Here is a 14,083-nt window from a genome sequence, read left to right on the forward strand (position 1 = left end):
TGAAGTTTACAGGTAGTTTCGAAGACGGTATTATCTATACTTCATAGACATGAGTTGTCTTCTATGTTAGCACGTAAAATGCCAAATAAATGTATTGTGGACTTAACTTGCATTCCTAAAAGCTGTGGATAACAACCCAGACATGTTGGTGTCGGAAGGAAAGGATGAAGTCAGAAGGTGTGATGTTTTGTGTGTAGCTTCAAAAGGAAGCATTGTCTATAACTTTTTAAATAGCGATTGCCCTTTGTGTTTAGCATATAAATATCGTGCCCACATTGGGCTAGCAGAACTTTCTACCGAAAGCGTCTCCATCCATATGACACCTGCTGTACCTTATTGTGTCGAATAAAGAAGCTGCTTTGTATCTACCAGTAACTCTGTTTCTCCGGTAATTTCATGTACGCCACAACAGAGAACATGAGGAGAAACTCCTTCACTCAGTGAGTGATGCAAACATGGAATGAGCTGCCAGGTGAAATGGCAACCTTCTTACTGGCTCAGTCTATTTGATTTTAATATTTGTCAACACATACAAAATGTCAAGATATATTTTTTGCAAATATGTCTTGACATTATCAGGAAAGTTGGCTATTGTTCATTCCTTAATACTGATACTGTCATTGCATAAAGGGCCTCCATGTGGTGTGTGCACCGAGAGCCTGTTGTATAGGATACAGCAGTCTCCTTCAATTCACTGCATACAGAAATTCATCACTGTCTTGTTTACTTTACAATTACACAAGAGTCATAGTCCTGACCAGCAGGTTAACAACGGAGCCAAGGTGAGTTGAAAAGCTAGGTGTCAAACAAGGCTGCATAATCTCCATGAACCCTTGTGCAATCTTTCTCATTGCAATGCTGTACTTCACCTGTTACAAAAGTCTTCTGGGAGTAGAGCTAATCTTCAAAACTAATGGGAAACTATTCAACTGTGGTGCCTACATTCTTGAACCATGATCAGTTGTCAAACTGCAGTATGCAGACAAGTTTTGTATTTACATGCCCTTTGATGGCCAGGGTCCAGCTCATCATCAACATGTTCACAGGCCTTGTGCTCAACATCTATAAACATAGGTCAATCAGTACACAGTTGCCAAGGTACAACCTCCCCCTTACAAAAGAATACATAGCAAGATCTTGGTAAGCACAGAACAATTCTCTAGTCTTGGGACACAAGATTCAGCGATGCGAGACAATCTTGAACATTACACACAAAATGCTCAGTAGGTCAGGCAGCATCCGTGGAAGGTAATAAACAGTTAATGTTTTGGGCAGAGACTTTTCATCAGGAAGTGTCGGCTTGAAACAGTGACTGTTTATTCCCATTCGTAGGTGCTGTCTGACTTGTTGAGTTCTTCCAGGTTTTTGTATGTGTTGCTATAGTCTTGGAGGCACCTCTTATCAAAGAAGAGCTACGTTATAGACCATGTGCATGCTATACAACAAAAGCAACATGAGTGAACAGTTATCTCATCCTACAGCTAGAAGATCAGCTCTAAGTTATGCAGCCCTGGCATGCCTCGTTGTAAAACCTAATTAACAACATAAAGAGGAGGCTTTTATGAACAACTCAGTTCTTTAAGATCAGTGAGTCCAGACTATGGTTGCACCAAGCTGACGTGGTTACTGCACTCTTCAGTCATCTATGCAGTGTGGAAGATCAAAAGTGGCATCCTTTGCAGTGAAAACTAGTCTATTCCAGTCACTCTAAGAGATGAAAAAGTGTGCCAACTATAGCAAAGGCGATGGATCCTGACAACTTCTTGAGTGTAATGCTGAAGTTTCATACTCATTTGAGTCCCACCAGCCAAGCAGTTCCTGTACATCTATAATATTGGCATCTATTGATGACATACGTTCGGTCTGCAAAGAGCAAGGCAAAATCTTTTGAGCCAATTGTTGCCTGATCAGCATGCTTATAATCATTAATAATTGAAGGGAGGTTTCATCTACTGCTCTCAATAATGCTTGGTCAAGGAATTACCAAGATCATATACAAAAAAAACTGAATTCCATTGATGTAATTTATATGACTACATTTAATATAATGCATTTTTTCCTCAAGATTTTCCCAAATGACCTACATGTTGAAATCTCCCATGACTACCATAACATTGCCCTTTTGACTTGCCTTTTCTATTTCCTGTTGTAACCTGTGGTCCACCTCCCAGCCACTGTTGGGAGGCCTGGTATAACTGCCATCAACGTCCTTTTACCCTTGCAGTTTCTTAACTCAATCCACAAGGATTTAACATCTTCCAATCCTATATCACATCATTCTACAGATTTGATGTTATTCTTTAACAGTAGAGCCACACAACCCCCTCTGCTTACCTTCCTATCCCTCCAATATAACCTGTGACCTTGGACATTCAGCTCCCAACTACAACCGTCCTTCAGCCACGATTCAGTGATGGCCACAACATCATACCTGGCAATCTGTAATATTGCAACAAGATCATCCTCCTTATATCTAATACTACATGCATTTAGATACAACACTTTGAGTACCGTATTTGCTGTTCTTTCTGACTCTGCATCTCTAATGATTTGATACTCAGTTCTTGGCTCCATCCCCTCCTGTCTTCTCCTATCATTTTGGATCTCCCCCTCCCCCTCCCACTAGCTCTTCTTTCAGTTGGTCCTGACGAAGGGTCTCGGCCTGAAACGTCGACTGTACCTCTTCCTACAGATGCTGCCTGGCCTGCTGCGTTCACCAGCAACTTTGATGTGTGTTGATACTCAGCCTGTTGGCTGCAGCTAATTCCCATCACCTGCCTGTCCTTCCTGACAGTCTGACTGCACACTACCTTTACTTTTTTTACCATCTGTCCTCTCCTGAGTCCCTTCACTCTGGTTCCCAAACCCCTGCCAAATTAGTTTAAACCCTCCCCAACAGCTCTAACAAACATGCCCACAAGAATATTTGTCCCCCTCAGGTTCAGGCACAACCCATCACACTTGAACAGGTCATACCTCCCTCAGAAGTGATCCCAATAATCTAAGAATCTGAAGCCCTGCTCCCTGCACCAGCTTCTCAGCCACACATTTAACTGTCAAATCATCCTATTTCTACCCTCTTTTTATTCGAGAGGGTTGTCATTTGGGCTAATTATTAAGACAATGAGTGAAGGGGGGTCTTATTCTCCCTGATTGATTTGAGACACCTAGGTAGGATGGCTGAGCTTCATTCTCTACACCTTCTGATGCAATGCGGCTGCAAGTCTCTGCAGAACGAAGATCAGCGTGTTAATTTTTAAAGTCCAGTTTACACTGACCCAAGTGTCTTTTTCTTATATAATTAATACAACTTCTAAAGAAAAAAAAAGTAAAAAAAAACAGTAGAGCAAAGCCTTTCCTGGGAAAGGGCAAGTAAATGGAACATCGACCCAGACCATGAGAGGCCTACGTCGGGCACTTTCATGCCTTACAAGGTGCAGATTGGAAGTCTGCGTGGGGCGCCACTCCTCACACAGACACTAGAGCAATGTGTGGTAGAGTGCCTTGCTCAAGGTCACAAACACACTGCCACAACTGAGGCTTGAACTAGTGACCTTCAGATCACTAGACGAACACCTTAACCACTTGGCCACATGCCACACCAAGTAAATAGTTTACATATTTTGGTAGTGTTGTTGTGTACATGGTGCTATTTTTTCAGCACTTTGCTTCATCATTTCTTGATCAACTCCCCTAATCACCATTATGTTCTCTTTACATTGCAAGTGATGATTTTGAAGAAACTCAGGCAATCTTTTGATGTTCCATTAAAGTTTAAATCACATTGTATTATAGTTCTAATTGTGCAATTATCATCCATTAATAGAAAAACTGCTGTTATGAGTTTGCACACCAGCAGCTGAAAATGTATGAAGAAAAACAATGGATTGGACATAGATTCCCAAAATGCAGACCTGTTCTGTGGTTTTGTGCTCATTAGATTAAAATCTCCATACAAGACTCTTTGGGAGGGACTTTACAGAAGATTACATTTATTCTTCATCTTAAACTATGAAATTATAATAACGGAGGATGTTCGTGATCGCATTATTAGATGTTTGCAACAGTTGAGAAAAAAATAACAGAAATTGCAAAGAAAATAAAGTGTCAAGGAAAGTCAGGTTTAATGAATTGAATGAACAAGGCACATCATTAGTTGAAGAATAAAACGTTCCCTATATTCTGTACATATTTGGATGCAAATACAAGATGTATCATTCGGACATTTGCAGAGAGCATGAAAATTGAACATCAGAAGCATAGTCTAAAGCTACCACACATCATTGATGAGTTGGTAAAATAGGTTGAGTAACAGCAGATGAAATTTATGTTGATAAATGTGATGCAATTCATTTGAGTGGACTACAGATGAGAGGATATACAATGGTAGAGCCTGTAGGAGCATTGAGGAGCAGAGGAACCTTGGGCAACAAATTTCTGTGAAGGTGGCAGCATAGAGGGGTAAGGTAGTGGAAAAGGTATATGAGATGCTTTCCATGAGACCATAAGATATAGATTATGAGAACAGTCAGTCCTCTTTTATTGTCATTTAGAAATGCATACATGCATTAAGAAATGATACAATGTTCCTCCAGAGTGATATCACAGAAAACAGGACAAACCAAAGACTAACACTGACAGAACCACACAATTATAACATATAGTTACAGCAGTGCAAAACAATACCATAATTTGATAAAGAACAGACCATGGGCATGGTAAAAAAAAGTCCCAAGTCCCAATTGACTCCTGAGTCCCTGATAGCAGGCGGCAAAAGGAAGAAACTCCCTGCCATAAACCTCCAGGCACCGACAACCGCCGATGCCTTGGAAGCAGCCGACCACAGCTGACACTGAGTCCGTCCATCAGAAAACTTAGAGCCTCCGATCAGCCCCTCTGATACAGCCTTCCGAGCGCCATCCTCTGCTGAGCACCTTCCACCTCGCCCCGGCCGCCGAAACAAGCAAAGCCGAGGATTCAGGGCCTTCTGCTCTGGAGATTCCGGTTACCACACAGTAGCAGCGGCAGAAAAAGGAGCAGAAGTAGGCCATTCAGCCCATCGTCTGCACCACCATTCAATCATGGGCTGATCCAATTCTACCAGTCATCTCCACTCCCCTGCCTTCTTCCCATACCCTTTGATGCTTTGGCTAATCAAGAACCTATCTATCTCTGCCTTAAATACACCCAATGACTTGGCCTCCAAAGTCGCTAGTGGCAACAGAATTACGACCCTCTGACTAACGTAATTTCTCTGCACCTCTGTTCTAAATGGACATCCTTCAATCCTGAAGTCATGCCCTCTTATCCTAGATTCCCCTAGAATGACTTCCCTTAATTAGCCCAGGCCTAGATTACAAGAGGTTACGATACAATTATATAAATCATTGGTTGGACCACAACCCAATTATTGTTTATTTATTTGAGATATAGCATGTAGTAGGCCCTTCTGGCCCTTTGAGAAGCACCGTCCAGCAAGCCGCATGCCCCTGATTTAACCCCAACCTAGTCACGGGAAATTTCACAATGACCAATTAACCTACCAGTGGGTATGTGGTTGGACTGTGGAAGGAAACCAGAGTATCAGGAGAAAACCTGTGTGGTTGACGGGGAGAATGCACAAACGCCTTGCAGGAGTATGTATGTGGATTGCTATGTCATTATACCTTACCTTTTTCATTCCTCATGCTTTCTTTAAATAATATAATTTCCATTCTTACAATATGATGGCAATTACACGGAGATTCACCAGGAATTTTCCCTGGGATGAAGCATCTCAATCATGGGGAGACAGAATCTCTTGCATTTGCTTTCCTTGGATTAAGAGAGCAGGTCTAATTGAGTAATTAAAATAAAAGAGGGGCCTGGATCATGTAGATAACAAGGAGCTCATCTTCAGACTGGAATTGTCTAAAACCAGATAAAATAGTTTGTAAGCAAGGTTTAGATGAAGAATATTTTCAGTCAAAGTAGAATTGGAATCTGCAATGTATTACCCCAGTAAAGTGGTAGAGGCACAGATTCTCACAACATTAAGTACCTGGGTGAGCATTTCAATTACCAAAGCTAAGCACTGGAAAGTGGAATTGTTTTGAACAATGGTGGGCTGAAGGATCTGTTTATATGCTGTATGACTGGTTTCATGAATTTGCATTCAAATGACTGTACTTGAAATATAGTTCATTGGTTGTGAGATACACTTAATATATTCTTTTTCTTTTCATTTTCAAGGGCTAATTTTTCAGGAAATTGCACTTATATCAGTATTTTTATGGATGCTTCCTAAAGGTTATTAGTACAGACAAAGTTCAAAAATGTAAAGATCAAAGTAAATTTATTACCAAGATATGTACATGTCACCAAAATGCTACTCTGAGATTCATGTTCTTGCAAGCATTCCCAGTACAACAAAGAAATACAATAGAATCATTGGAAAACTACACACAAAAACTGACAAATAACCAATATGCAAAAGACAAACTCTGTAAATACAAAAACAAGAAAACCATAGAACCATAAAAACTACAGCACAGAAACAGGCCTTTTGGCCCTTCCTGGCTGTGCCGAACCATTTTCTGCCTAGTCCCACTGACCTGCACACGGACCATATCCCTCCATACACCTCCCATCCATGTATCTGTTCAATTTATTCTTAAATGTTAAAAAAGAACCCGCATTTACCACCTTGTCTGGCAGCTCATTCCATACTCCCACCACTCTCTGTGTGAAGAAGCCCCCCCTAATGTTCCCTTTAAACTTTTCCCCTGTGACGAAAGAGGGTTACAAAGAGTACACATAGATTAAGATGTTAACTGTCCTGTGCTGGCACCAGTGGGACCAACAGCTGATCTACCACCTGTCTTCAAGAGAAAGAGAGATAAGGAAGACAATGGAGCAGCATTTGGAAATGTTAATGAAGAGACGGGAGAGTTTAACAGAAGGAGACACGGTCTGAGATCTGTCAAGATCAGCTCCTTTTTGAACCCTGAACTGTTTGAAGTGATGGACAGGCGATACCCCAGCAGGGGGATAAAAAGGGACAGGTTCGCTAAGGCAGGACACACACGACACCACGAGGTAACGAGACCCTGGAAGCGGTGCGCCTCCCACAAGTCGGTGGGAGTTTTGGAGGGCTGGTCGCGGGACCAAGCCATAGACCCACAGGGTGGAAAGGTACGATCGGCGGGAACCTGGTGCGTGTCCACCCTTGCCTGGGTGCCAGGTTCACTGCAGAGGAACGATTGTATCTGAAACGGAGGGGTCACAGTCGGTGACCTCAGAAGACATTACAAAGGGCTCGCCCGAAAGCTGACTGCGAGGAATATCGAAGGTCTGTGTGGAAGCCGTTTTGAATATTCATTCGCTTTCTCTCTCTCTCTCCCACGGCAGTGATTGCTGTGAACTGAACTGAACTCAATTGAACTGAACTTTGTGTCACTTTGGAACTGGTCATTTACCCCTAGACGACGATAGAGCTTGATTGATCCTATTATCCTAGTTCTGTGTACATGTGTGTTTATCATTGCTGAACTGTTGTATTTATTATCCTTTTGATTAGAGTACTGTGTTGCTTACTTCTTTAATAAAACTTGCTTAGTTCCAGTAATCCAGACTCCAACTGAGTGATCCATTTCTGCTGGTTTGGCAACCCAGTTACGGGGTACGTAACACCCCCCTCACCCTTAACCCATGTCCTCTGTTTTTTTTTCCCCTTGCCTCAGTGGAAAAAGCATGCTTGCATTCACTCTATCTATACCCATCATAATTTTATATACCTCTATCAAATCTCCCCTCATTCTTCTACGCTCCAGGGAATAAAGTCCTAACCTATTCAACCTTTCTCTGTAATTGAGTTTCTCAAGTCCCGGCAACAACCTTGTAAACCTTCTCTGTGCTCTTTAAACCTTATTTATATCCTTCCTGTAATTTGGTGACCAAAACTGAACACAATACTCCAGATTCGGCCTCACCAATGCCTTTTACAACCTCATCATAACATTCCAGCTCTTAATACTTCGATTAATAAAGGCCAATGTACCAAAAGCTTGCTTTACGACCCTATCTACCTGTGACGCCACTTTTAGTGAATTTTGTATCTGTATTCCCAGATCCCTCTGTTCCACTGCACTCCTCAGTGCCTTATCATTAACCCTGTATGTTCTACCTTGGTTTGTCCTTCCAACGTGCAATACCTCACACTTGTCTGCATTAAACTCCATCTGCCATTTTTCAGCCCATTTTTCCAGCTGGTCCAAGTCCCTCTGCAGGCTCTGAAAACCTTCCTCGCTGTCTACTACACCTCCAATCTTTGTATCATCAGCAAATTTCCTGATCCAATTTACCACATTATCAAAACAATAATAACAAATAAGCAAATTACAAATAACACGAGCCTTGAAAGTGAGTCCATAGGCTGTGCAATTAGTTCAGTGTTGAGGTGGGTGAAATTATCCATGCTGGATCCAGGGCTTGGTGGTTGAAGAGTAATAACTATTCCTGAACCTGGTGTTGTTGGACCTAGAGCTCCTACTCCTACTTCCCAATAGCAGCAGTGAGAAAAGAGCATGGCTTTGATGGTGGAGGTCATTAATGATGGATGCTGCATTCTTGTGTCAGCCCTCCTTTTACACAAGTGTACTCAGTGAAATGTGTATGCTGAAATTCCTCACTCTGGGTAAGGAGGCATCTGATTTCCATGGTAGTTTGATTATTAACCTCTTAAAAATCAGAGCCAGAAATCAGATAATTTGTGTTTGGTTAGTACATGCATCTGGTGATTAAAGCAAGCAAATATTTTTCATTGAGGGGAAGATTAGATATGTCTGCAGGGTATCAATTACATCCTTCTATGGGGGCACACTGTTGCCAGTTGCTGCAATATTCAGAAAAACATCACAAATGACATTGGGTTAATTTGACAATGCAATGAGGATTACACACAAGCTTAAATACCAACAGGAATGTCTGGCAACATATTAATTCACAGAAGTAAACAAAAATATTGATCAAAAGTACATCCCATCACCAATTTGCATGCTTCATACCACTTGATTCCAAGTGTTTTTAAATAATACATCCAACCATTATAAAATAATTACATCTGATTTATATGCATTAAAACATCTTATTCATTAAACTAACATATTAAATCTCTGGGCCACTTTTTAATAAGGTAGCAAATTGCTTTGAAAATTCCAATTTGGGTAGGTCTAATAGTTTTCCCACACAAGCATATCAAGATTCAAGACTTTTTTTAAAGATGTAATTCCTAGGAATAAGATGAACATTTCCCGAATGCAGTGATATCAATTCAGCGTTTTCATGCTTATCTAGAGACACTGAATAATTGTGTACAAAATGAATCAAATTCAACATCTTTCATGCTGACATCAAAGGCTTAGATGAGAATGACAATAAGGGAGACCTGAGAAGGCTTCTGCAGAGGCTGTTATGCAAAGTTCAAAGTAAATTTTATTATCAAAGTACATATACATCACCATATACAAACCTGAGATCCATCTTCTAATGGGCATACTCAGCAATTCTGTAGAACAGGAACTATAACAGGATCAATGTAAGATCAACAGAGTGCAGAAGGCAACAAACTGCCAAATGCAAATATAAATAAATAGCGATAAATAATGAGAACATGAGATAATAAGGTAAAGAGTCTTTGAAACTGAGATCATTGGTTGTGAGAACATTTCAATGATGGGGCAAGTGAAGTTATCCCCCTTTTATCCAAGAGCCTGAAGGTTCAGGGGTAGTAACTGTTTTTGAACCTGGTGGTGTGAGTCCTGAGGCTCTTGTATCTTCTACTTGATGGCAGCAGCAAAAAGAGAGCATGACCTGGGAGGTGGGGATTTCCGATGATGGATGCTGCTTTCCTACGACAGCGTTTCATTGACATAATGTACAGATGCCAGGATCACAGTGGAATTGTTCCCCAGTCTCTCACAATACGACAATAAAGTGCAGTCCTGATCTTCATCAGAGCAAAAGACCACCCAAGTGCTACACATGCCCTTACACTTCCTCCCTTACCACCATTCAGGGCCCCAAACGGTCCTTCCAGGTGAGGCAACACTTCACCTGTGAGTCGGCTGGGGTGATATACTGCATCCGGTTCTCCCGATGTGGCCTTTTATATATTGGCGAGACCCGACGCAGACTGGGAGACCGCTTTGCTGAACACCTACTCTCTGTCTGCCAGAGAAAGCAGGATCTCCCAGTGGCCACACATTTTAATTCCACATCCCATTCCCATTCTGACATGTCTATCCACGGCCTCCTCTACTGTAAAGATGAAGCCACACTCAGGTTGGAGGAACAACACCTTATATTCCGTCTGGGTAGCCTCCAACCTGATGGCATGAACATCGACTTCTCTAACTTCTGCTAATGCCCCACCTCCCCCTCATACCCCATCTGTTACTTATTTTTATACGCACATTCTTTCTCTCACTCTCCTTTTTCTCCCTCTGTCCCTCTGAATATACCCCTTGCCCATCCTCTGGGTCCCCCCCCACATCCTTGTCTTTCTTCCCGGACCTCCTGTCCCATGATCCTCTCGTATCCCTTTTGCCTATCACCTGTCCAGCTCTTGGCTCCATCCCTCCCCCTCCTGTCTTCTCCTATCATTTTGGATCTCCCCCTCTCCCTCCAACTTTCAAATCCCTTACTCACTCTTCCTTCAGTTAGTCCTGACGAAGAGTCTCGGCCTAAAGCGTCAACTGCACCTCTTCCTAGAGATGCTGCATGGCCTGCTGCGTTCACCAGCAACTTTTATGTGTGTTGCTTGAATTTCCAGCATCTGCAGAATTCCTGTTGTTTACCCAAATCTAGTGGCCAGGTAATGCAAGGGGGTAGTGAGAGAACACATTCTTTTGTGCCAGGGTTTAAGAGCATGCCTGCACTTCCATAGCAGAATAAGTTATTTTTCTGTCTCCACAAAGGCAGAGGTGAAGGGAATTCAACATCTCACCTTAACCCAGTGGTCCCCAACCACCGGGCCGCGGACCAGTACTGGGCTGCAAAACATGTGCTACCGGGCTGCGAGGAAACGATATGAGTCAGCTGCACCTTTCCTCATTCCCTGTCACACACTGTTGAACTTGAACATAGGGTTGCCAACTGTCCCATATTAGCCGGGACATCCCGTATATTGGGCTTGTCATGTGTGACGCCAAGCAGAGCTACCGGACGGATGATGCTAATAAGAGAGATAATGGAAGACAATGGAGAAACATTCAAAATGCTAATAAGAGAGAAGAGAGAGATTAACGAGAAAGAAACACAATTCAGATATTGACAGACCGTTTGCTTTGAACCTGAACTGTTTGAAGTTTGATGGACAGGTGATACCCCAGCAGGGGGATAAAAAGTGCAGGTTTGCTAAGGCACAACTCCACGAAACCCTGGAAAGAGACGTGTGCCCCCACAAGTTGGTGGAAGTTTGGAGAACCGGTTTGCGGGAAATCGGTCAGAGGCTCACAGGGTGTAAGGGTACAATCTGTGGGAACCTGGGGTGTGTGTCCGCCCTTGCTTGGGTGCCGGGTTCACCGTGGAAGAACGATCGTATCCGGAACGGATGGGCCACAGTCGGTGACCACAGTGGGATCAGAAGACATCAAAAGGTCTGCCCGAAACCAACTGCATCTCTCACACTCTCTCTCTCTCTCTCTCTCTCCAACGGTACAACAACAGTACTCGAACAGCACTAAACTGAACTGAACTCTGCTTCACTTAAGACTAATCATTTTACCCCTAGACTGCGATAGAGCTTGGTTGATTCCTATTACCCTGTTTCTGTGTATATGTGTGTATTATCACTGCTAACTTGTTACATTTATATCCTTGCGATTAGAGTACTGTATCACTTATTTCTTTAATAAAACTTTATTAGTTCCTAGCAATCACAGACTCCAATGAGCGTTCCATTTCTGCTAGTTTGGCAACCCAGTTACAGGGTACGTAACATAAGTGGGGATTTCGTCCGGGATTTTGAACGCCAAAATTGGGACTGGGTAAATTGATTGGGTTAAAATTCCCGAAAGAAAAAAAATGGTACAAACAGCAGAAATGGAGATTGAGGAATTTCTAAAGGTGCCAACCTTGGAGGCATTAGAGGATGCCAGGAAATCAGAATTGGTAACTGTTGCCAAACGGCTGAATCTTTTTAAGGGGAAGCCTACAATGAGGAGAGCAGAGATGCACAGAGCTATCGTTGAGCATTATGTATCAAAAAGTGTTTTTCCCCACAGGGAGCTGGAGGTGGTGTCTACGAGCAAACTTGGCGGAGAGGCAGTGCAGCTGCAGATGGAAAAATTAAGACTTGAGTGCCAGTTCCGAGTAAAGCAATTAGAACAAGAAAAGAAGCAGCTAGAATGGGAAGAGAGAGAAAGGCAGCTAGAACGGGAAGAGAGAGAGAAGAAGAAGGAAAGGGAGTTTGAGCTGGAGAAGTTAAGGATAGCGCTCGAGAGGAGCCAAATGCCGGACCAAGGTGGAGGGTTCAGGGCGACCCAGGAGGTTAGGTTGGTTCCCCCATTTGAGGAGGCTGATGTTGATCGGTACTTTCTACATTTTGAAAAAGTTGCTGCAAGTCAGGACTGGCCGAGGGATAAGTGGGTTGTTTTGCTTCAGAGCGTACTTAAGGGGAAGGCTCAACAGGCTTACTCAGCATTGTCAGCAGAAGATGCCTAGAGGTATGATGTGGTGAAAGAGGCTATACTCAGGATTTATGAGTTGGTCCTGGAGGCATACTGGCAAAGGTTCCGGAATGTGAGGAAGCAGAGGGGCCGCAGGTATTTAGAGTTTGCCTGTGAGATGCAGATGTATTGTGAGCGTTGGTGCACCTCGAAAGGGGTCAATGGGGATTATGACAGACCGCTACAGCTAATACTGATTGAGCAATTCAAAGGTTGTGCCCCTGAAGGTATGAGGCCCTATCTAGATGAGAAAGAGGCAGAAACCTCAGCCGCAACTGCTAAGTTAGCAGATGAGTACGCGTTAACACACAAAGCAAAGTTTACCCCGAGTAAGAGCTACCAGAAGGGTAGTAGAGAGGGCGGAGAAAGTCCGCCGGAAAAGCCAGAAAGTAAGCCAGGGACTAGTGAGAAGGATAAGGAAGACAGGAGCAGTTTGGTAGGAAGTCTCCTGGGGTCGTATGCTATAATTGTGGGAAAGCCGGTCACATTGCGTCCAGGTGTTTTGCCCCAAAGAAGGAAATGGGGAAAGGAAAAACGACGACTCCGACTGGCTGTATTAAGCTGGCAAACAAACCGTTGGGGAGAAGAGGTCTGATAGAGTTCAGGAAGGGCGCGAGAAGTTTATTTCGGCCGGATTGGTGTCGGTGAAGGAGGGGTCAACCCCAGTTCCAGTACGAATCTGGAGAGACACTGGGGCTTGTCAGTCATTGATCTTAAGGAGGGTGTTAGACTTTAGTGCAGAGACCGAGACTGGGAAGGCCAGTGTGATGAAAGGCATTGAGAAAGGGACTGAAGTAGTACCTTTGCACCAGATACACCTAAAAAGTGACTTGGTCTCCTGACCGGTCACAATAGGGGTGAGGCCTGAATTACCGATGGAAGACGTGGAGGTCTTACTCGGTAATGACCTTGTAGGTGGAGATGTGTACCCAGCAGTAAAGCTGACGAGCAAGCCTGCCAGGACTGAGGACCCGCCCATGGACTCACAGGTTTATCTCGTTTGCGCAGTAACTCGGCGCATGTCGAGAAAGGTCAAAGCGAATGTAGATTTAGCTGATACGTTGTTACCAGCCTTGTACCAGGAGGGGTTAGAAAGTGAGAAGAAGGAGCATAGTGGAGCGGAAGGAATTGAGGGAGTTGAGGTAGATTTATCATTAGCGAGGAAGGAATTCATACAGGTACAGGAACGAGACGAGGAGCTGATGGTTTTGACGGAGACAGCTCTCTCCGAAGTAGAAATAAAAAGGGAACCAGTGGACTATTATGTGAAGGAGGGAGTACTGATGAGGAAGTGGAGACCAAGTACCGTGCCCGCAGATGAGGAGTGGGGGGTGGTACACTAGGTGGTAGTGCTGAAAATTTATAGGGACGAGGTT

The sequence above is a fragment of the Mobula birostris genome, chromosome 16 (genome assembly GCF_030028105.1).
Source record: "Mobula birostris isolate sMobBir1 chromosome 16, sMobBir1.hap1, whole genome shotgun sequence".
NCBI classification, from domain to species: Eukaryota; Metazoa; Chordata; class Chondrichthyes; order Myliobatiformes; family Myliobatidae; genus Mobula; species Mobula birostris.